Genomic DNA, 25,476 nt, shown 5'->3' with positions numbered 1-25,476 from the left:
GTGGTTGTAGTCTTCGTGGCGGCGATCCGGTTCCGTGGCTCAGGGCGGTCAAACCAGTGGCGGAACTATTTATGTGGTTTTGATGTTTAAATGTCCGACTACGCCACCCGTGGATTGCGGTCAGAGTGAACCGCCGCTACAGGGCAGACCGCTAAGGCTGGTGTTGTGGGTGCAGCAGAGCGTAGCATAACTCCCCACGGGAGGAGTATAGCCTCAGGGCAGTGTATGCGGAGGATGGGGGTGATGGTGCAGGGCAGCAGCAGTAACGACACGGAGTCAGTGATGCAGTTCAGGGCCTTTACTCACAGTTCTTATTATCCAGACCACGTCTGCAGGTAACGGCTGCCCACGTCGTACTGTGCTCACCAGGTGAGGGGCTCAGACAACTCCCAGATAACTTTGGAGCGCTTCACAGGACCCCCTTTGTGTGTCCTTTGTCTGGCCTTTCTTACCAACACTTCTGTCCGGCTGCCTCGGGCCTCCTCTTGGTAAACTTGGCGCCAGTTTCCCTGACCCTATGTGGTGCCTTCCTAGCGGGTGGAGCAAGGGGCTGCGCCACATAAAATGTCAGAGCCTCCGGTTTCTAGCTGAGGGTCGTTTCCTGCCTCCACTAGTTCGGGGACCGGTCTCCCCCTTTGGCCTGACCCCTCCACGCAGGTGGATTCGGGCGTGCGGTGGCGACTCGCCCGTCCGCACCCCTGGGATCCCTTCATTCCTCGTTCCTGGAGCCTTCTCCGCTCCTCTTCCTTCCTTCTCCCTCTTGCAGGCCTGGGCCTCTGTTACTAGGCCCGCCTCCGGAGCAGAGCTCATGCAGAGCCCCTGCTCCCTGCCACTTCTGCTCAGACTTCTCTGCACTGAACTAAGATGGTGCCCACCTTTTATACTCCCTTCTCAATACACCCAGGAACTGCTTCCTCCCTGCTCCTGCACTGCAGGGTTCCCCTTCCTCAGTGTTCCCTCCCCCCACTCCAGCCAGGGACAGGGACTGTCGTGCCCATCTCAGGGGCATATTGGTCGCCCTGCCCCACGGCAATGTGGTGTAATGCATGCAGGTGTCGGGTCCTGATCCACACTCCATCCTTATCTGAGAGTGAGATATCACACCTCTGGGTGAGGTGCAATACGTCTGTAGCAACCGAGCCCTCGGTGCTACAGTTCCATTTATCTTCAGCCTAGGTGACGTATTGTGATACAGGGCCGTGATTTTGGCTATAAAAGGGTCCCCTAGACCCCTACCCCAAGCTTTTTAAGAGAATCATATATGGCGTGCCAGGAGACTCTATGGAATGCTTTCTCAGCATCCAACGAGAGTATCTACTTACAAATTTTTAACTGCATCTAGCCCAGGAAATACTTTGTGCCTAGTAGCAGTGTCTGCTAGTCAGCGGATTATCCCGGCTGTTAAGCAAGCTACACCACCTGTAGTTTGGACACTTAATTTTTTCAAAGGAAATGCTTCGGGACCACGGGATACTCAGTGAAGAGCATCAGGAGGCACCCCAAGGCATAGGGGCTGGGACTGGCACTAGGATGCCTTGCGATGGACAGCCGAGCTCGATCCTTATAAAAGCTTTTTAACTGCAGCAGCTTTAGTGGACGCTACTGGAGCTGGAATTACGCGGCTGCTGGCATGAGACTTGCCCTCCAATAGATCCTTGTAAATGGATTTAAAGTGTATTCATTCAAATTAGAGGGACAATTTAAATTAAAAAGCTTAGAGCTGCCTCCACCACAGGGGGGCTCTCTCGACCCACCAGCGGACAGGCACCAGTATTGGGAGAGGGGGGCTGGCCGTCAGGGTTCACCGCGGCTCTGGCACAAACCCGGCGACACGGAGGTGGCACGGGCAGGAGCGGACTGGCCGTCTCGGCTTCTCACTTTTTGGATTTTAGAAGGGCATGACATGCCTATATCTGTGTCTCCCCCTCCTTTTACTCCTCCACCTCTTTTCTTTTCGCATGACTATATGTACTTGTCACTTTTCCATGTGTTAGTTGTGTCTTCTGAGCAGTTTGTCAGCTTTTGGACACCTTTGAAGGTGTTTTCTATGTGTTTCTATGTGTTTTTGTTTGCCTGCCATTGGTTTTAACGGTGTTCGAAGGTGTTCGACGAACAGTTCGACGAACAGTTCGGCGAACACACGGGTGTTCGACGAACCGAACCGAACTCGAACACTACGGGGGTGGCTCAACACTAATCGTAAGTATCTACTGTAGTAGAACTAGAGGAAAAGTGGTTGACAGTGTGCACATTTATTCTGAGTTATTGTCATATATTCTGTAAATGGCCAGAAAGACCGATTGGTAGAAGGGAAACTGTCTATTTTCCTGCTCCATTTAGCCACTTGAGATGTTTGTGATGACCCTGGCTAATTACCAGCAAGATGAAAAAGGCAAGATGTCTACAAGGTGAGGTCTTTCCCTCTACTCCTGGTAAATCTGTTGTTAGTAAAGCAATCATTTGGTTATGAGCTGTGCTCTAGGCCTGCTCTGGTGAGTCAGGACTGTCACTATTTCGTAAGCAACCAGCCAGTGTAGGATTTATTTGTATTTTGATTTCCTGTTACATGGAACCAAAAACAATGTGGCAGTGGTACCAAATCTGTCTGGTGTGAACTATGCCTTGGAGTGCATGAAGCACCCTAGTCCAGGAAACGGTGATCCCATGAGCTATTCCCCTAATAATGTCACCTTGCATACTCTTTTACACTGCCCTATGTTGCCTTACTTCAGCATGCACAGGGGTGGTGTTGCTGATAGTTTTCATTTAATATTAATAACCTTGATAATTTATGTTGTGAAGGGTTTAATGTCGGAATTTGGTGTCATACACATTGAAGTTCATTGGTGTTCATACAACAGGTATCTTGTTTGTAAAAAAGTGAACCTAACCTACAGAAAGTTGTGTACAATGTACCTCTTTTATAGCCAAGAATTACCTTACCTGCCATAAGCTATTCCTATTATTCACCTCTGTATTAGAGATGAGCGTTGTTCTACTCGAACTGTTCGCCAATCTCAAATTCGAGCTGTTTTGGGCGGTGTTCGAGCCGGTCGGCGAACACGAACAATTTGAGAAAAATTCGGCTGTTCGAGGTTATGTTCGATAACTGTTCGTGCACCAAAATCATAACTGGATTTTTTCTCAGTAATGATGAAAATTAATGTTAATACGCAGTTTGAGTGTACAGCGGGGCGGGGGGAGGGGCAGGGGATGGATCTCTGCAGGAACAATGAAGATCTCCATTTTTTTTTCTCTTTCCCGCATTTGCAGTGGGGAGGTGCAATCTGTCAGCCTATCAGCAGCGCACACACGGAGCGAAGTGCTTTTTTTCACACAAGCAAGGGCATGTGTGATTGGCAGTGTATGTCACATGTCCTTGCCCTATAAGACCAAGCCATTTTCCCCGTCGCCACCATTTTCTCACTGCTGCAGCTGCGTGTTAGACGGCACCGCTTTTGCTGTCTGTGCTATACCTTGTTAATTTCAAGCCAATTTTCGCACAAATATACAGATAGCTTGGGAGTAGGGAATAGTTGTGATTGCAGTCCTTTTAAGGACTAGGTTACAGCATTTCCTACGACTTTTATCAGGGAGGTCTGTGCTCTTAGATAGATAGGTTGTGGGAGTAAAGACTAATTGTAATTGGAGTCCTTTTCAGGACTAGGTTACATGAGTTCCTATCAGTTTTTGCCAGGCAGGTCTGTGCCAGTGCTGTGCAAGTTTTTTTCACAGCATTTGGCTGAATCTAGCAAAGCTAATCCTTTTTGGCCTATTGCAGAGTGTGTTAGTCAGTGGAGTAGCCTATCTGTGTTGCAAGATATAACACCTGTGTATAGAATACCAATTTTTTTACTGCACCTAGTGAAGTAAAATCTTTTGGGCATAGCATCATTCTATTAGTCCATCTATACTGACCTCCATCAGGTTGCAAACTGAATATAATTTTTTTCTGCATCTAGCTCTGAAAAAATATTTGGGCTTCTAGCGGTGTGTGGGACTTGGTCTATTAGTCCATCTATACTGACCTCCATCAGGTTGCAAATTAAAAATAATTTTTTTCTGCATCTACCTCTGAAAAAATATTTGGGCTTCTAGCAGTGTGTGGGACTTGGTCTATTAGTCCATCTATACTGACCTACATCAGGTTGCAAATTAAAAATAATTTTTTTCTGCATCTAGCTCTGAAAAAATATTTGGGCTTCTAGCGGTGTATGGGACTTGGTCTATTAGTCCATCTATACTGACCTCCATCAGGTTGCAAATTAAAAATAATTTTTTTCTGCATCTAGCTCTGAAAAAATATTTGGGCTTCTAGCGGTGTGTGGGACTTGGTCTATTAGTCCATCTATACTGACCTCCATCAGGTTGCAAATTAAAAATAATTTTTTTCTGCATCTAGCTCTGAAAAAATATTTGGGCTTCTAGCAGTGTGTGGGACTTGGTCTATTAGTCCATCTATACTGACCTCCATCAGGTTGCAAATTAAAAATAATTTTTTTCTGCATCTAGCTCTGAAAAAATATTTGGGCTTCTAGCAGTGTGTGGGACTTGGTCTATTAGTCCATCTATACTGACCTCCATCAGGTTGCAAATTAAAAATAATTTTTTTCTGCATCTAGCTCTGAAAAAATATTTGGGCTTCTAGCGGTGTGTGGGATTTGGTCTATTAGTCCATCTATACTGACCTCCATCAGGTTGCAAATTAAAAATAATTTTTTTCTGCATCTAGCTCTGAAAAAATATTTGGGCTTCTAGCAGTGTGTGGGACTTGGTCTATTAGTCCATCTATACTGACCAACATCAGGTTGCAAATTAAAAATAATTTTTTTCTGCATCTAGCTCTGAAAAAATATTTGGGCTTCTAGCGGTGTATGGGACTTGGTCTATTAGTCCATCTATACTGACCTCCATCAGGTTGCAAATTAAAAATAATTTTTTTCTGCATCTAGCTCTGAAAAAATATTTGGGCTTCTAGCGGTGTGTGGGACTTGGTCTATTAGTCCATCTATACTGACCTCCATCAGGTTGCAAATTAAAAATAATTTTTTTCTGCATCTAGCTCTGAAAAAATATTTGGGCTTCTAGCAGTGTGTGGGACTTGGTCTATTAGTCCATCTATACTGACCTCCATCAGGTTGCAAATTAAAAATAATTTTTTTCTGCATCTAGCTCTGAAAAAATATTTGGGCTTCTAGCAGTGTGTGGGACTTGGTCTATTAGTCCATCTATACTGACCTCCATCAGGTTGCAAATTAAAAATAATTTTTTTCTGCATCTAGCTCTGAAAAAATATTTGGGCTTCTAGCGGTGTGTGGGATTTGGTCTATTAGTCCATCTATACTGACCTCCATCAGGTTGCAAATTAAAAATAATTTTTTTCTGCATCTAGCTCTGAAAAAATATTTGGGCTTCTAGCAGTGTGTGGGACTTGGTCTATTAGTCCATCTATACTGACCAACATCAGGTTGCAAATTAAAAATAATTTTTTTCTGCATCTAGCTCTGAAAAAATATTTGGGCTTCTAGCGGTGTGTGGGACTTGGTCTATTAGTCCATCTATACTGACCTCCATCAGGTTGCAAATTAAAAATAATTTTTTTCTGCATCTAGCTCTGAAAAAATATTTGGGCTTCTAGCAGTGTGTGGGACTTGGTCTATTAGTCCATCTATACTGACCTACATCAGGTTGCAAATTAAAAATAATTTTTTTCTGCATCTAGCTCTGAAAAAATATTTGGGCTTCTAGCGGTGTGTGGGACTTGGTCTATTAGTCCATCTATACTGACCTCCATCAGGTTGCAAATTAAAAATAATTTTTTTCTGCATCTAGCTCTGAAAAAATATTTGGGCTTCTAGCAGTGTGTGGGACTTGGTCTATTAGTCCATCTATACTGACCTCCATCAGGTTGCAAATTAAAAATAATTTTTTTCTGCATCTAGCTCTGAAAAAATATTTGGGCTTCTAGCAGTGTGTGGGACATGGTCTATTAGTCCATCTATACTGACCTCCATCAGGTTGCAAATTGAATAAAAAAAATTTCTGCATCTAGCTCTGAAAAAATATTTGGGCTTCTAGCGGTGTGTGGGACTTGGTCTATTAGTCCATCTATACTGACCTCCATCAGGTTGCAAATTAAAAATAATTTTTTTCTGCATCTAACCCAGCCAATAGTTTTGGCCTAATACCACAGTTTGGCCACTCAGCTCTGCTCGGTTACCATCCATTGTTTTTTTGTGCAAACAACTCCAGAGTTGTGAATTAGTTAACCACCAAAATGAGTGGAAAAAGGCCTGCTGCTGGTGGAAAGGGGAATAGGCGTGTTGGGAAGGGGAAAAAAGGTTGTGTCCGTGGGGTAGGTGCAGAAGAAAGACCATCTTCCAGCCAAACTAAAATGTCTACTTCTTTTAGCGGACAATGTGATAAGATCCCTTTCTTACGGCCACGCCAATCGCTACAAATTCCAGATGAGGCACAAAAACAGCAGGTGCTTCAACGGATATCAAGTGCTCCTATAAGTGGGCTCTCCTCCACATCAACTTCAACATCACAAATACTCCAGTCCTCAAAGGTGTCACCCAAATCGCACTTGCTTCCTCACAGCTCCCAAATCTCCAGCTGCCCGTCTGAGTGTGAGGTAGAACAGATGGTTGAGTCTGCAGAGCTGTTTACTCATACTATAGCCTGGGAATCAGAGGTCGACTCCAGCGCTTCTGTGAATCCAGACGAGGAAATGATCTGCACTGATGCCCAGAATCTTTATGAGTCGGATCCAGGACCAGACGCAGAAGGTTCTGACCATAATGTAGACCCTCATTCCCAAACTGTAACTCCTGTTGGTGGAGACAATGAGGAAGACGATGATAAGACTCAAATACCTGATTGGAGCGACAACTTTAGTTTTTTGTCAGGGCAGGAACAGGTTGGCTCTGAGGACGACGGGTGTGATAACGCACAGGGTGATGATGATGAGGTCGGAGATCCCACTTACTGTCAACCCACAGTCAGCCAAGAGATGAGGTCAGCAGAGGAGGTGGAGGAAGATGCTAGTGACGACGAGGTCAGGTTGCGCCTTCCTGGACAGAGACGTAGTACTGGAAGCACGTCAACAACTGCATCCTCAAACACAACTCTGCCTCTCACCACAAGTCGTGGTGGCTCTTCAGGTCGCATGGGTGCTAAGCCTTGCATAGCCTGGGCATTTTTTCAGATCGATAAAGATGACCCAACTCGTGTTATCTGTAACATTTGTCAGCAAAAGCTAAGTAGAGGCCAAAAAATACATAGTTTGAGTACTTCATGCATGAACCGGCACATGGACATGAAGCATAAGTTGCAGTGGGAAGCTCAGTGTGCTACAATCCGGCCTAGCCGGCCGGGCCAATCACCGTCTGCCATATTTTGTGCATCCGCGGCCTCTTCATCCTCTGTGACTGGGGGGACAGCAGTCACACCTGTTTTGGGGCGCAGACCTGCCACCTCTTTACCCGCAACAGCCAGCGTGATTGGCAGGTCATCATTTTCTTTGGAGGTGGTAACACCAGCTGGTGTTGAGCGCTGTCCGACATCGATAGCACCACCTTTGGATCAAGGCAACCTAACATGTCCGCCTGCATCTTCCTCACAGACCGGCAGTTTGCCGGGGACACCCTTATCAACCCCGTCTAAGCACAATAGCCAGCCCTCGGTCCCTCAGATGTGGACAAGTAAAAGACCATTTCCTCCTAGCCATGAGAAAGCTAAGAGGTTGAATTTCACCATCTGCAAGCTCTTGGCTACAGAAATGCTGCCTTTCCGCCTGGTGGACACAGAGGATTTTCGAGACCTTATGTCCGTCGCAGTGCCCCAGTACCAGATGCCCAGTCGGCACTACTTCTCAAAGAAAGGTGTGCCTGCGCTCCACCAGCATGTCGCACACAACATCACCGCTTCTTTGAGAAACTCTGTGTGTGACAGGGTGCATTTCACCACAGACACTTGGACGAGTAGGCATGGACAGGGGCGTTACATGTCGCTGACTGGGCACTGGGTAACTATGGTGACAGCAGGACAAGGGGCTGCTGTCCAAGTCTTGCCGTCCCCACGAGTTGTGCGTCAATCCTCTTTATGTCAAAGTTCCTCCACTGCTTCTGCCTCCTCAACCTCCTCTCGGTCTTCCACCTGCACCCAAAGCCTGTCTGGTCATGCCACAAGCTTTCTAACTGCGCAGAAGGGATCCTGCACACCTCCTTACTATGCTGGCAGTAGGGCTCAACGTCATCAGGCGGTTTTTACATTGAAATGTCTGGGAAATGTGAGTCACACAGCTGAGGAGTTGTGGTCAGCTCTGGAGAACCAATTTCATGAATGGTTGTCTCCACTGGACCTGAAACCAGGGAAGGCCGTGTGCGACAATGCTGCAAACCTGGGTGCGGCCCTTCGCCGGGGCAATGTCACACACGTGCCTTGTATGGCTCACGTGTTGAACCTGGTTGTCCAGCAATTTTTAGCCCACTATCCCAGACTAGATGGCCTTCTGCAGAGGGCACGGTCGCTGTGTGCTCACTTCCGCCGTTCGCATCCCGCAGCTCAGCGACTTACATCTCTACAGAAGTCGTTGGGCCTGCCACTTCACCGGCTAAAATGCGATGTGCCTACCCGGTGGAATTCAACTCTGCACATGTTGCAGCGACTGTGGCAGCACCGACAAGCCCTGGTGCAATACGTTCTGACGTATAGCCTGGGCCAACGAGATTCAGAGGTGGGGCAAATCACGCTGGAGGAGTGGTCTCAGATCAGGGACCTATGCACCCTTCTGCACAGTTTTGAAATGGCGACGAAGATGTTTAGTGCTGACGATGCCATTATCAGCATGACTATTCCGGTGATTTACATGCTGGAGCACATGTTAAACAGAATTCGGAGTCAGGTGGTGGCACAAGAGGAGGTGGAGGAAGTAGAGGAGGAGGAGTTGTATGCGGAAGGGCTAACATCTGCAAGGTCCAGACGGTCGGCAGCACCAAGGCGGCAGGCATGTGAGGGTGGGGGAGATGGTTTTACCAGGGCGCATGGTAGCAGCCAAACTAGTGAGGAAGGTGCAGGAGCCCAGGAAGAAGTGGAGGACGAACTGATGGAAGGTTGGGGGGAGAGGACAGAGGAAGGAAGCATGATTGTTACCTCGCCACCAACACAACAGGGACTTGGTGCTCCTGGATGCGCAACACACATGAGTGCCTTCTTGCTGCACTACCTGCAACATGACCCTCGAATTGTGAGAATTAGAAATAATCCTGACTACTGGGTTGCCACACTGTTAGATCCCCGGTACAAAAGTAAATTTGCAGAAATTATTCCTGCCATAGAAAGGGATGCACGCATGCAGGAGTATCAGCAGAGACTGTTGCAGAATCTTACATGTGCTTTTCCACAAAATACCAGTGGTGCACGTAGTGAATCTCACAGTTCCAACTTGCCAACCGTGGGACCGTCAAGTGTTCAGCACTCAAACCGTAACAGAACCACAGTATCTGCTGGTAACATCAATTTTGCGGAATCATTTCACCACTTTTTTAGCCCATCCTTTGCAAGGCCACAGGAGACAAGAAGTCTGACACATAGTCAACGCCTAGAGACGATGGTACAGGAGTATCTCCAAGTAAACATTGAAGCCACGACTGTGTCACTGGACCCTTGCTCTTTTTGGGCTTCCAATCTGGATAAATGGCCGGAGCTAGCCACTTACGCCTTGGAGATCTTGTCATGCCCCGCAGCCAGCGTTCTGTCTGAACGTGTGTTCAGCGCTGCTGGTGGTGTGCTGACAGATAAGCGCACGCGGCTCTCCACTGATAATGTAGACAGACTCACGTTCATAAAGATGAACAAATCATGGATCCGAAACGACTTTTCTACCCCTGTGTCATCCTGGGGAGAGTAAAAGCTTGATGATTGGTTAAAATCACCCTACCAACCATTTTAAGCTTTCAAATTACTAATCATGTTTATCTGTATCTTGACTGGAAAATAATTTGGGCTTTGTAGCAGTGTGCAGCACTGATCCTATTAGGCCATCTATACTAAAGCTTCACCAGATTTAAAATTAAAAATAATTTTTAGCTGCATCTAGCCCGGAAAATAATTTTGGGGCTCCGAGATGTGCAAGGCACATAAGTGCCTTCTTGCTGCACTACCTGCAGCATGACCCTCATATTGTCAGAATTCGAAGTAATCATGACTACTGGGTTGCCACACTCTTAGATCCCCCAAACTTTTCGATCAACCTTTTCATTTTAATAAAGACCAAAAAAATGGTCATTTTTGAAATTATAAGCATTAGCAGGTTGTTAGAAACTGAAATCAAACAGTTTTCAACTCAAAACTTTATTCTAGGTGATGTTACATTTTCACATAGGACCCCTTGTTCGAAAGGAGCTTCTGAACTCTCTCGTCCATTGAATTTGTCAGGTTTTGGATGGTTTCTGCTTCAATTGTTTTGCATGAGGACAGAATACCCTCCAAGAGCTGTTGCTTAGATGTGAACTGCCTCCCGCCATCATAGACACTCCTTTTAATGATGCTCCAAAGGTTCTGAATGGGGTAGAGGTCAGGGGAGCATGGGGGTCACACCATAAGTTTGTCCCCTTTTATGCCCATATCAGCCAGAGATGCAGATGTTTTATGTGCAGCATGAGATGGTGCATTATCATGCAGAAAAATGATCTTGCTGTGAAATACACGGTTCTTCTTCTTGAACCATGGCAGGAAGTGCTGTTTGAGAAAATCCACATACATTATGGAGTTCATCTTTAGCGCCTTCAGGGATCCTAAAGGGGCCGACAATCTCTCTCCCCATGATTCCAGCCCAAAACATTACTCCACCTCCTCCTTGTTGGCGCTGTAGCCGTGTTTGCGTGGGGTGTCCATCAACCAGCCATCCTCCACTCCATCCATCTGGACCATCGAGCGCTGCACGGCACTCATCCGTGAACAAAACAGTTTTGAAATCAGTCTTCATGTAATGTTTGGCCCACTGGAGCCGTTTCTGCTTGTGTGAAGTGGATAGAGGAGGTCGACAGGATGGCGCATGCACAGCTGCAAACCTCTGAAGGACCCTGCATCTTGTTGTTCGGGGGACGTTGGAGGCACAAGCAGCTTCAAAAACTTGTCTGCTGCTATGACAAGGCTTTTTTGCCGCTGCTCTTTCAACCTGACGTAATTGCCTGTAGGAAAGAGTCCTCAATTTGCCCTTATCAGCACGCACACGTGTGTACTGTGAATCAGCTACATACTTCTTGATTGCCAGGACACTTCATCCTGATCATCGCACAATGTTGATTGTAGTCATGCCTTGACCTAAACACTCCACAATTTGTTGCTTCTCAGCAGCCGACACATCCTTTTTCTTTCCCATTTTGGCAGAAAATGTAGGCTGCTTAATAATGTGAGAGAGCCTTCTTAAGTAGTCTTGCCTTTCATTGGACACACCTGCCAAACTAATTAGCACAGGTGTCTGCAATTGCTTACAGTGATATAAAGAGCCCTGACACACATCACCATCAATGAGTTTAACTGACAAACAAACAAATTCTTCCCTTATCACTCCTAAACACTTTTTGTATAATAATTTGGAACGCAGTGTACATGTGCTTTTCCACAAAACACCAGTGGTTCACGTAGTGAATCTTACAGTTCTAACTTGCCAACCGTGGTCTGTATGGAGTTGTTCAATAAAGGGCCCAAAATTAAGATAACATAGATGGGAGAGGTCTCTATGAATAGGAATTCCTAAGTATTTGATACCCTGTGAGGGCCAGGCAAAGGGAAAGTTGGACTGGATGGAATCCTATATGGATTTGGGGAGGGAGACATCGAGGGCCTCAGACTTCGCTGCATTGATTTTAAAATTTTACCATGTAACAAAGTGATCTATTTCAGCCATAACAGCATGGATGGATATATGTGATTGAGTGATATATACTAGGACATCATCAGCAAATAGAGAGCACTTGTACTCGGTGCCTCCCACCTCAATCCACCTAATATTGGGGTTATGGCGAATTGATGAGAGCAGGTGCTCCGTCACTAGGATGTATAAGAGAGGGGACAGAGGACATCACTGCCTTGTCCCATTGGTGATTGTGAAAGGTGATGAAAATGTTCTGACGCACCCCCTGGGCCTTGGGACACCCGGAGCCGGACCCTTTTTGGTGGATGCTGATTGTTGTAGTCTTCGTGGCGGCGACCCAGTTCCGTGGCTCAGGGCGGTCAAACCAGTGGCGGAACTATTTATGTGGTTTTCATGTTTAAATGTCCGACTACGCCACCCGTGGATTGCGGTCAGAGTGAACCGCCGCTACAGGGCAGACCACTGAGGCTGGTGTTGTGGGTGCAGCAGAGCGTAGCATAACTCCCCACGGGAGGAGTATAGCCTCAGGGCAGTGTATGCGGAGGATGGGGGTGATGGTGCAGGGCAGCAGCAGTAACGACACGGAGTCAGTGATGCAGTTCAGGGCCTTTACTCACAGTTCTTATTATCCAGACCACGTCTGCAGGTAACGGCTGCCCACGTCGTACTGTGCTCACCAGGTGAGGGGCTCAGACAACTCCCAGATAACTTTGGAGCACTTCACAGGACCCCCTTTGTGTGTCCTTTGTCTGGCCTTTCTTACCAACACTTCTGTCCGGCTGCCTCGGGCCTCCTCTTGGTAAACTTGGCGCCAGTTTCCCTGACCCTATGTGGTGCCTTCCTAGCGGGTGTAGCGAGGGGCTGCGCCACATAAAATGTCAGAGCCTCCGGTTTCTAGCTGAGGGTCGTTTCCTGCCTCCACTAGTTCGGGGACCGGTCTCCCCCTTTGGCCTGACCCCTCCACGCAGGTGGATTCGGGCGTGCGGTGGCGACTCGCCCGTCCGCACCCCTGGGATCCCTTCATTCCTCGTTCCTGGAGCCTTCTCCGCTCCTCTTCCTTCCTTCTCCCTCTTCCAGGCCTGGGCCTCTGTTACTAGGCCCGCCTCCGGAGCAGAGCTCATGCAGAGCCCCTGCTCCCTGCCACTTCTGCTCAGACTTCTCTGCACTGAACTAAGATGGTGCCCACCTTTTATACTCCCTTCTCAATGCACCCAGGAACTGCTTCCTCCCTGCTCCTGCACTACAGGGTTCCCCTTCCTCAGTGTTCCCTCCCCCCACTCCAGCCAGGGACAGGGACTGTCGTGCCCATCTCAGGGGCATATTGGTCGCCCTGCCCCACGGCAATGTGGTGTAATGCATGCAGGTGTCGGGTCCTGATCCACACTCCATCCTTACCTGAGAGTGAGATATCACACCTCTGGGTGAGGTGCAATACGTCTTTAGCAACCGAGTCCTCAGGGTGCTACAGTTCCATTTATCTTCAGCCTAGGTGACGTATTGCGATACAGGGCCGTGATTTTGGCTATAAAAGGGTCCCCTAGACCCCTACCCCAAGCTTTTTAAGAGAATCATATATGGCGTGCCAGGAGACTCTATGGAATGCTTTCTCAGCATCCAACGAGAGTATCTAATTACAAATTTTTAACTGCATCTAGCCCAGGAAATACTTTGTGCCTAGTAGCAGTGTCTGCTAGTAAGCGGATTATCCCGGCTGTTAAGCAAGCTGCACCACCTGTAGTTTAGACACTTAATTTTTTCAAAGGAAATGCTTCGGGACCATGGGATACTTAGTGAAGAGCATCAGGAGGAACCCCAAGGCATAGGGGCTGGGACTGGCAGTAGGATGCCTTGCGGTGGACAGCCAAGCTCGATCCTTATAAAAGCTTTTTAACTGCAGCAGCTTTAGTGGACGCTACTGGAGCTGGAATTACCGCGGCTGCTGGCATGAGACTTGCCCTCCAATAGATCCTTGTAAATGGATTTAAAGTGTATTCATTCAAATTAGAGAGACAATTTAAATTAAAAAGCTTAGAGCTGCCTCCACCACAGGGGGGCTCGCTCGACCCACCAGCGGACAGGCACCAGTATTGGGAGAGGGGGGCTGGCCGTCAGGGTTCACCGCGGCTCTGGCACAAACCCGGCGACACGGAGGTGGCACGGGCAGGAGCGGACTGGCCGTGTCGGCTTCTCACTTTTTGGATTTTAGAAGGGCATGACATGCCTATATCTGTGTCTCCCCCTCCTTTTACTCCTCCACCTCTTTTATTTTCGCATGACTATATGTACTTGTCACTTTTCCATGTGTTAGTTATGTCTTCTGAGCAGTTTGTCAGCTTTTGGACACCTTTGAAGGTGTTTTCTATGTGTTTCTATGTGTTTTTGTTTGCCTGCCATTGGTTTTAACGGTGTTCGAAGGTGTTCGACGAACAGTTCGACGAACAGTTCGGCGAACACACGGGTGTTCGACGAACCGAACCGAACTCGAACACTACGGGGGTGGCTCAACACTACTCTGTATACTTAGAATGAATCTTCAGTCTTATGCTGAAAATGTATAAATACAACTTTACACATTTATTTGTAGAATAAGCAAATCAAATAACAAATACTATTTTCTCCATTTGTGATCAGTTATGAAGTTAAATGGTCATTGCTGTTTAAATAAATGTATCTCCATTTAAAGCTGGAGATAACTTGTGATGCTATTAATGTAAGTTCCCTGTGCCTAGTATTATACTTATTAGCTGCCTTTGTCATCTGTTCTTGATGCTGCTCGGGTCGGTCTTCTGCAGGTTGTGACCTGCCGGATCGCTCCATTGCTTGTTGGGAGAGCTCAAAAGTCACTTCTCATTGGAAGTTTATGAGAGCCAGAAAGAGGCCAGAATGAGGTTCTCATAGACCTACTGAGAGCTTGTGACCGTTACATCTGACTTTCAGTCAGGCAGAAGTTGAAGCCACAAGATGGTGCCACGAGGCCCGAGCGGCACTGGGAACAGGTGAAGACGGTGGCTGGTTAGTCTAATACTAGGGGCAGGGACCTTATATTAGTAGCAGCGCTCCCGTGCTGAAATAAATAAAGGCTGCTGGAGTAGTGGTAATTTAATCAATGTCAGTATACTATATTGCAAAATTGAAAATCACTTTATTTACTTTGTGTCTAGTAACAGAAAAGCAGAGATAGATGACAAGAAGTGCGGAGGAGACCTTTCTTCTACTAGTAATAAACTACCGAGCAGATATTGCGAGGATCTCCCTTTAATGCTCTAACGGTCCCTCTCCTGTTTTTCCTCTCCTCACTTAATTCTACACATAATAATTAGCACATTGACTGCCCTCCACCTCTGCACGCCAGCGTAGCTGCACCATCATAATCATCTCTTTAATTTCCCCATGTAACCATAAGCTATTTTTAGCAGTGGGTCACAGATTTCACCGCTGTACCAGATCCTCTGTCTAATTACATATATAAGGGCATACATATAAAGATCGGAGTGTAACTGATCAGAATCACACTAATGGCACAACTCATAGCTATTAGTTCTGCTGCCTGTCAGATTGATCTCTCCTCTATCACTGTACTTTATCTCCCTGATTTCTCACCACAGTATGCAGTCATCCCCATCTGCTCTCTGGCTTTCAATGTGCTGTTGTGCATTCTCTGCATCTCTCATCTGTCACAACTGTTAGAGGACAACAAAGAGGAAGGGTATCTGTTTAAAATAAATCATCACCAGATTTATGCTGGCCCATCTGAGAGCAGAATAAAGGGTCAAAGACCCCGATTCCAGTAATACATCAGTAAGTGAACTGCTTTCTGCAGTTTTGATAAAATCATTGTTTAATCTGCTGCAGATTGCAGCATTGGCGTCTATGGCTCCTGCCTCCCTCCCCAGGCAGAGATGCCGACCCCCTTACGGCCGTGGACCCCGGTCGTAGTGTCCCGCTCCTCCGTCCTCCTCATATACTGATGCTGCCCAGGGTATGTGCACAGGGTGCAGATCCCTGGGCACTGTGTCAAGCACACGCGCATGCTGCCCACCTCTTAAAGGGGGCGCTCGCGGATGGAGGACACTGACTATTTAAGTCACCTCCTCCAACATGGAGGTGCCAGTGAATGTGTTAAATGTCGCATGCCTAATATTAGTGCAGGACAATGCAGGGCAGCACAGTGGCTCAGTGGTTAGCACTGCAGCCTTGAAGTACTGGGGTCCTGGGTTCACATCCCACTAAGGACAACATCTGCAAGGAGTTTGTATGTTCTCCCCGTGTTTGTGTGGGTTTCCTCCAGGGTCTCTGGTTTCCTCCCACACTCCAAAGATGTACTGATAGGGAATCTAGATTGTGAGCCCCAATGGGGACAGTGATGATAATGTCTGTAAATTGTCTTAATTGTAAAGCGATGTGGAATATGTTGGCGCTATATAAATAAAAAGATTATTAAAAAAAGATTATTATATTAGTGTGTAGCAACTAGTCAAAATCACAAGGAATGCAAATTCCATTTGAAATGCTTATATCCATGTACCACATATGCAAACATTGTTGAACCTGGGATACATTATATATGTAGTCTCTAAAGGGACATAACAGTAAACCAGTGTTATCTATACATTCGTTTATCCCATCAGGTTTCAGTGTAGAAAGTTTGAAAATCCAATAGGATTCTCTATTGATGAGTAGTGATGAGCGAGTATGTTTTGTTAACCCTTTCGCCGAGTATACTCGGGCGAGCAGCGAGTATTTACAGCATGCTCGGTGATATGTTTGAATCATTCACATGTGCATGATTTGCGACTGACTGCTTTAATACATGAGTAGAATGTGTAAGAAGCAGACATTCCTCACATGTATTAAAGCTGTCAAACAGTCGCAAATCATGCACACGGGAGTGATTCAAACATATCACCGAGCACGCTGTAAAAACTCGGTGCTCGCCCAAGTATACTCGGCGAAAGGGTTAACAAAACATACTCGCTCATCACTATTGATGAGCTTTTGTAATCTGTTTGGTGTGCTCACAGATATCTGTTCTATTGCTGTCAATCTTAACTTAGTGGTGTCTCTGTTATGTTCTTTTGAAAAATGTCTTGAAAGGCTGTGACATGCGATTCCGTTTTTAATGTGTCCTTGCCCATTCATTCTATTATGTAGGACCTGTGTGGTGCGACCCACATACTGTAATCCACATCCACACTCTAATAAATACATTACAAAGCAGGTATTGCAGTGAAGGTAATCTTTTATGGGGAACGTCTCCCCAGTAGACCTGGAAGAAAATATTTTCACACCTTGTCTCATCATGTTACAGCAGAGACCATTCTTTACATAGCAACAGAAAAAACCCACAGTCGCAGAAAAAGGGAGTGGGTTCATTGAACTCAAGTTTTTAGAGCTATTCAACCATATTCTGCGGGGGGGGGCACATGTTTTTTTAAGTTCTTGTTCTGCTGAAAAATTATACTAGAATGATCAAGGATAGTCCATGAAAATACCGGGTCATTGTGAAGTAGTGGCCAATATTTGGAAAAAAACGTCTCTTATTTTTTTATGAGATTGGCTGTGTAAGTGTTTATAAGACTATATTTGATTTTATTGTCAAGTTCCATCCCACTGGCATCCACAGACCTTTTGTTCCCACTTGATTTCCATATACAGTCATCCTGTTGCAAAATGATCGTTCATTGAATCATTAATTATTTTTTTAGGGATATGCTTTTCTTTAAATCTCCTTTCAAGGATTCGGGCCTCTTTTAGGAAATCCTCCTGATTAGTGCAATTTTTTCGCACTCTAATGTATTGACCGTATGGAATATTTGTAATCCACTTGGGATGGTGACCAATCGTGAATTCAAGATATTGAAGTCAACACTCTTAAAATGCGTTGAAGAGTAAATATTGTTCTCTTTGTCCTTGAGTATGTTCCAGTCCAAGAATTCTATGTTTGTAGGAGAAAAATTTGATGAGAATCTCAAGCCCCAGGAGTTGGAGTTGAGATCCTTCACAAATGTATCAGCTTCCTCAAAGGTACCAGTCCAAATGATGAATAAATCATCAATGTATCTCTTGTAGAAGTGGATATGGCCCACCGGCAGGGGGAAGCTGAGCAATGTGCAGTGACTCAAAGAGATATGACATTTTTATAGAAGTCCAATGTGCCAATCCTGATTCTATGCTAAATTTCACAGTACAGGCACATGAAATTTCTTCAAAAAAGGTATAATTTTAATTGGAGGACAAACATCTTCACAGTCAATATCATTACTGCCATGTATAAGAATGTGCTGACAGCTTATCTTCAAGATGGCTGGAAAAAGTAACTTAATTTTGAAAAAAATTGCTGAGACTTCATTTTGCCTTTTTAATTAAAATAAGTAAATTGTAACTTATTAATATGTAATTAATCACTTCCCAGTTATGGATTAAATTTCAAAGAGCATAAATAAAATGATATGATATGATCAACTGTTCTAAAATTAATTACTGTCATGTCCTTTTACTGTGGAGTATATATGTATGCTTAAAAATAATTTAAATGGTCAGTCAATCAGATTATAGCCCAATACATTTGAAAATATAAAAAATTTAGACTACCATAAAAACGCCTTACCCAATAGAAACAAAGAGGAGGTATTGGTCTCTTAGAAGTCTACATTTACTATAAAGCTATCCATCTAAATAGATGGTTGAAGCTTGCTAACTCGTCAAAGCAACTTAATAACTCAGACTTAGAGTACCTATTATTAGGTAAAAACTCTCATAAATACATCTGGACCAACACACAATCTTCTCATAACTCTAGGTTGGCTAGCTCTTTTTCTGTTACTCTAGCTGTTAAGCGATTCATAGAAATAGTCTTACTGCCTTCATTGACTCCCTCAGTTTTAGCCCCTATCTCCACCACCCCATATTTTATAGATTCATATTACTCTAATGTGCATAACTTATGGCCCCACCTGCCTAACTATAATATCTCCCTATTTTTATATAACAAAATACCTATGACTCATGGCCAGAAGAATCTACTTGTCGCCCCTATAACTTCCTACAGTGAAATCATACCTCTCGCATCCTGACTCTTTTTAAGACAAAATTTCCAAATGGCAGAGACTGGTCTTAGCTTGATCTGCTCTCAAAACTTCTTTTCCCCTCCCCAAAGAGATCTCGAAAAAATATAACCATTTGAACCAACTCTAATAAACCGACATTTCTTATTTCAAGGGAAAAATAATTAAATATTAACCTGACGCTGACACAAAGTTCATTCTATTCAACTCACATGGTTTCTCTAGATGCATAATTTTGCAAAAAATTCCTATAAATTACAATCACATTGGTACAGGACTACTGAACAATTGGCCACTTAGGTTTAACAAAATCGAATCTATGTTGGAGGTGCGATAAGCACAAAGGCATGCTTTCTCATATCTTTTGCTTCTGCCCCAAAATAAAATCATTCTGGATGGAGCTAGAATCAACTTTGCGTGAATTAGACTAAAAAAACATACTGTAACACCGGCAGAAGTGCTTCTATCTAGGCCAACAAAATATTTCAAACCTAACAAACATGATTTTCTTACTCTTTTGTTAGGAGCTGTAAAACACTTAATCCCACAACACTGGAAACAAGTAATACCTCCTTACCACTCAAACTGGATAAATAAAATCCAAGAATTCTCAAGCTCATGGGAATCCCATACTCACCCACAATTTTAAACAATTTGAACACCATTGACCAACAACGCCCAAAACCTACCATGCCATAATGTACATTCTGTATCGCATCCCTGTTGACCTATATTGCTTCCCATTCCTCCTCCCCTCTCTTTTTCCTCTGGCCACCAGATGGTACCGTACTTTGATCTCAATTGTTATGTACATCTTGCTTTCTCCAATAGTTTTTATTTTGTTTCAGTTAACTTTTTTTGTCTTGGACAATCCTGATTATATTACCTACTGATATTTGTTAATTACATCTAGGTACTGTTATTGATTTTGTTTGTACTGAGTCCATGTTTCACCAACAATTGAACTTTTATATTAATTAGTCCTAATATTGTACATTATTTACTATTCAATAAAAAAGGAATTATTTAAAAATAATAATTTAAAGGGAACCAGACAAAAATTATAAATATCTCATCAGTAAAAAATGAAAAAATTATTTGCTTTCTTATTTCTGTATGTAAATTGCTATGAGTGATTTTTATGATGTCATGTTCAGTGTTATCATGGAAAATCCTCTACTTGACATTTTTACAGTTGTATGTGTACATGCAGGAACATTGGTCCACCATCAATCCTGTTTCATAACCGCGCATGCGCAAAATTAGTTAATGGAAGCATTTTTCATTGAAACTTTGAATGTCATGGCAAAAATTGATGGAAGAGATCAGAATGTGCTTTTACAAATGACAAAGCTACCAAAGGTTTAATGAAGACACATTTTTAAAGTAAATGGTACCTGGAAAACCCGTTTAATAATCAAATATCACCCTGCAGTTATATGAATACTAAAAGAAATTATATACAGGGTGGTCCAAAAGTAGGTGGACAGAAAGTGTAATAAGGTTATGAAGGGGGAGATTTATCAAACACTAAATTGCAGCCGCCTGTCTGGATCATCCTCCAATAAACCATGAAATAGACGTGGACGATAAGCTTTCCACCCAATAGATTTCAGGATTCGCATGACAGAAGCTCGTGAAATTCCCAATTCCAAAGAGGCTCTTCTGGTGGACTTTTTTGGACTCTGAACAAATGTTTCAGCAACAAGTTGTTTATTATCTTCTGTACAGACTGTTTTGGGTCAACTAATTTTTGGAACATTAAGGATTGAGCCAGTGGCATTGAATTTGTCATGAATGCGGTAAATAGTTTGTCTCTTTGGGGCTTGAGTACCAAATGTTTCAACCCAATTTGCTCTAATGGTTTCAGCATTTTGAGATTTCCAATACTCTGTTAAAATCCATTTTCTTTGATCTATATTTAAATTATTTGCCATTATGTGTTATCTGAATTATCTGAAAAGAAAACAGATTTGTGGGAGATCTATCTGTGAAAACTAGATCTCTGAAAATGGCTCAGTTGCCCTTAGCAACCAATCAGATTCCACCTTTCATTTTCCAAAGAGTCTGTGAGGAATGAAAAGTGGAATAGGATTGTTTTCTAAGGGCAAATGAGCCAGTTTCACTTTACACCATGTTTGATAAATCCCCCCCTTCATAACCTTATTACACTTTCTGTCCACCTACTTTTGGACCACCCTGTATACTGTATATTAAATAGTATATGTGATTTATATGTATCATTCTGAGGTGCAGTTAATAATAGTAATAATTAGAAAATAAAGAAATTATTGGATCTGTTGACAGCTACTCTACCTGTAGAGTGTTTCGGGGCTGAAGTAAGCTTCTTTCCCGAAAGAGTAGGCAATAAGTGATCAATACAACTAAGTATACAGAAATATTAAATTTTATATTAGTGTTATTATCCTGCATTTTTATTGTTTCACTTTTGCACTACATGAGTGATTTTCAAGTCTTAAACTAATGTTAGATTGCTGTTAACTACCTTGTAATAAGGGCTGTGTTAGGTACAGACTTTTTCCAGGATTTATTTATTAAACTATTTTAAACTGTTCTACATGTGTAGCTTGGCAAATGACCTACTCCATATTTGTACAAAAGGGAATGTAAATCCAAAAATGTGAACAGAAGGGATTAGGAAGGAAAAGTCAGCTCAACTCATCACCTGCAACATCTGATATTCTGTGAGTTGATCGCCCAGAGCCATGCTAGCCAGGAAGGAGGATGAATGGATGCTAAAAGAGAAGGGAAATCCTACAGTGAAAATATCATGAATAAGGCTTATTGCTGAAACGCGTCAGTCTGTGTTTCTTCTTGGATTTTTAGTGGTGTCTAACATGTTTTAATTCATCCCTAATTCTACTAATAATCTCTATTTTTAATATACTTTTTTGCTGGAGGATTTCCCTTCTCTTTCTGCTTAAATCCAAAAATAGGGAAAATATAGAAGTCAGTTTTTGTTATACGAGTGCTATCTATGTTTTTAGATAGAACTTGCACTTATGATAATCTATAAGGTCAGTCAACACAAATGCACGGAAACTTATGCAATATTGATCCCAGTGTTGGATCAAACTTGCCAATGTAAGTGTATGGATCAGTTAAAAAAAATTGGTCAGCACTTGGATGCAATCTGTGGACTGTCCATTTTTCACAGACAGATAGGAGAAGTTTGGAAAATCCCCTGTCTCACTGGGGATTAGAACCTCTGCGACTTTGGGGGAACCAGGGCCAACTACAGCAACCAGTAGCACTCCGCTTTTTGGGGGCACCCACGGAGAGCACGCAGAGGCAAGATAGGCAGCTGACAGAGCACAGTGAGGTATGTGGGCAGGTGCCTTGATTTTCACAATCTGAGTTCTCCAAACATCTTTGTGGGTTCAATGATGGGCAGTGGAGAAGATCTGTATTCCACCAGCTGGAGCTGTGGTTCCTGGACTGATGTCCTGTAAAGTCTGTCTGGCAGGCCCCTTTTAAAACCCACAGCTCTCATTTAGGACATTCTTCCACAAGATTGGGTTAAGGTAAGGGGAGGTAATTCCTCATTGTTTGATTGTTCAATTATAATTATGTTTGTCCTCCAAGTTGTGCAGACTAGTACACTGCAGGGGGCTGATGCAATATGTAATCAGCAGGCATTCCACAAATTAACATACAACAAGGGTCAACGGACAAGCTCACATGAAACAATAGCTCATGTCCCTTAACCTACTGAACAAAGGAGCAATATGTCTGGCATAATTAAGAATAATTCACTCTTGTACCAGTGACCAGATTGATGCTGTATCTCACAGTTCGTATAGGGACCGTAAAGACAAAACTAACTGCGGGTCTCCCAATCTGAACTTCAAGTTATAATATCGGGTCAAGAGAGTTGCGGTCAGTGCAGGCATTGTGAGCTCTATGCAGACTGTGAAACATGCTTGTGAGAACATGGCCTTATGCATAGGCTTCTCAATGTGCATTGTTATATAAAGCTACAGTGGTGGCCAAAAGTATTGGCACCCCTGCAATTCTGTCAGATAATACTCAGTTTCTTCCTGAAAATGATTGCAATCACAAATTCTTTGGTATTATTATCTTCATTTAATTTGTCTTCAATGAAAAAACACAAAAAGAATTGTCCTAAAGGCAAATTGGATATAATTCCACAACAAACCTAAAAAAGGTGGTGGACAAAAGTATTGGCACTGTTTGAAAAATCATGTGATGCTTCTCTAATTCGTGTAATTAACAGCACCTGTAACTTACCAGTGGCACCTAACAGGTGTTGGCAATAACTAAATCACACTTGCAGCCAGTTAACATGGATTAAAGTTGACTCAACCTCTGTCCTGTGTCCTTGTGTGTACCACATTGAGCATGGAGAAAAGAAAGAAGACCAAAGAACTGTCTGAGGACTTGAGAAACCAAATTGTGAGGAAGCATGAGCAATCTCAAGGCTACAAGTCCATCTCCAAAGACCTGAATGTTCATGTGTCTTCCATGCACAGTGTCATCAAGAAGTTTAAAGCCAATGGCACTGTGGCTAACCTCCCTAGATGTGGACGGAAAAGAAAAATTGACGAGAGATTTCAATGCAAGATTGTGCGGATGGTGGATAAAGAACCTCGACTAACATCCAAACAAGTTCAAGCTGCCCTGCAGTCCGAGGGTACATCAGTGTCAACCTGTACTATCCGTCAGCGTCTGAATGAAAAGGGACAGTATGGTAGGATACCCAGGAAGACCCCACTTCTTACCCCGAGACATAAAAAAGCCAGGCTGGAGTTTGTCAAAACTTACCTGAGAAAGCCTAAAACATTTTGGAAGAATGTTTTCTGGTCAGATGAGACAAAAGTAGAGCTTTTTGGGAAAAAGCATCAACATAGAGTGTACAGGAAAAAAAAAGAGGCATTCAAAGAAAAGAACACGGGTCCTACAGTCAAACATGGTGGAGGTTCCCTGATGTTTTGGGGTTGCTTTGCTGCCTCTGGCACTGGACTGCTTTACCGTGTGCATGGCATTATGAAGTCTGAAGACTACCAACAAATTTTGCAGCATAATGTAGGGCCCAGTGTGAGCAAGCTGGGTCTCCCTCAGAGGTCATGGGTCTTCCAGCAGGACAATGACCCAAAACACACTTCCAAAAGCACTATAAAATGGTTTGAGAGACAGCACTGGAGACTTCTAAGGAGGCCAGCAATGAGTCCAGCCTGAATCCCATAGAACACCTGTGGAGAGATCTCAAAATGGCAGTTTGGAGAAGGCACCCTTCAAATATCAGGGACCAGGAGCAGTTTACCAAAGAAGAATGGTCTACAATTCCAGCAGAGCATTGTAAGAAACTCATTGATGGTTACCGGAAGCGGTTGGTCGCAGTTATTTTGGCTTAAGGTTGTGCAACCAAGTATTAGGCTGAGGGTGCCAATACTTTTGTCTGGCCCATTTTTGGAGTTTTGTGTGAAATGATCAATGATTTGATTTTTGCTTCATTCTCTTTTGTGTTTTTCCTTGCAAGCAAATTAAATGAAGATAATAATACCAAAGAATTTGTGATTGCAATTATTTTCAGGAATAAAATGAGTATTATCTGACAGAATTGCAGGGGTGCCAATACTTTTGGCCACCACTGTAGGTATTGCTTATTGAGATTCATTTTATTCTAGGGATAAGTGCATGTGGCACTTTTCTTATGTTTAAAAATATGGGGATTAATGATATGAATAGAATTAGCATGATCCAGTAGTGTCATAAGATGTACTCTTATAGATTATTTTCAAGCACTTATAGTACTAAAGAAAGAAGAAAGTCGTTTATGACATTAATTTTTTTTTTTTTTTTTGGAAACCATAAAAAAAGAGTCTCCAAGTTTCTTTCGAGCAATTGAAATAGTTTTAAATCAAATTATGTCACAAAGACACAAGTAACAATTTTTTTCAACAAATAGGTGATAAATTCATAGTCTTCAGAGGACACCCTAAATTAGACCCAGATGACCCTAAAAATTGTTATCTAAACCTATGGCCACTATGATAAGCTATTACTTAGCAGACCTAGAATCTTTAACCTTTCAAAAAGTAAAAATTAATTAACAAACATTTCCCTATCTACTAGAGATGATCCAATAAATTTGAGTGAAATTGAATTCTACTCCAATTTTCCAAAAATTAGCATTCCACAAAACTGTGATGCTTTTGTAATTCACCACTGGCCACCATTTCTCTGAACCATAAAGGGTCATCAAAAAGTTAAAAAATATATAAAACATTTTTATAGTCATCTTACTGCTCACCTCTCCAGCTCCTCCGCTCCTCACTGTCGCCTGTCCGATCCTACCACATCCTCTGATCCCCGCAATGAGCGCTGAAATCCATGGTCCTCTCCAGGACTTCAGACTTTGATGAGGCCCCAGATGGTTCTGCATGCAAGGCCACAGCACACGTCATTACACCCTGACGTTGTGACATACCACATGTTTATGCAGAACCCACCCGGGCCTCATCAGAACCAAAAATCCTGGCCCAATGT

At 43.6% G+C, this 25,476-nt stretch overlaps 1 protein-coding gene across 3 annotated transcripts in view; it reads left to right on the top strand.

The window, feature by feature from the left end:
* FSTL4 (follistatin like 4) overlaps positions 1 to 25,476 on the top strand; it is a 1,654,952-nt gene that overhangs the window by 745,957 nt on the left and 883,519 nt on the right. The gene's annotated exons all lie outside the window — the stretch shown is intronic.

The sequence above is a fragment of the Phyllobates terribilis genome, unplaced genomic scaffold (assembly GCF_046119375.1).
Source record: "Phyllobates terribilis strain yellow unplaced genomic scaffold, ASM4611937v1 Scaffold_10__3_contigs__length_209671492, whole genome shotgun sequence".
Taxonomy (NCBI): domain Eukaryota; kingdom Metazoa; phylum Chordata; class Amphibia; order Anura; family Dendrobatidae; genus Phyllobates; species Phyllobates terribilis.
Note: the sequence above shows the minus strand (reverse complement) of the source record. Positions and strands in the feature narration are given on the sequence as shown.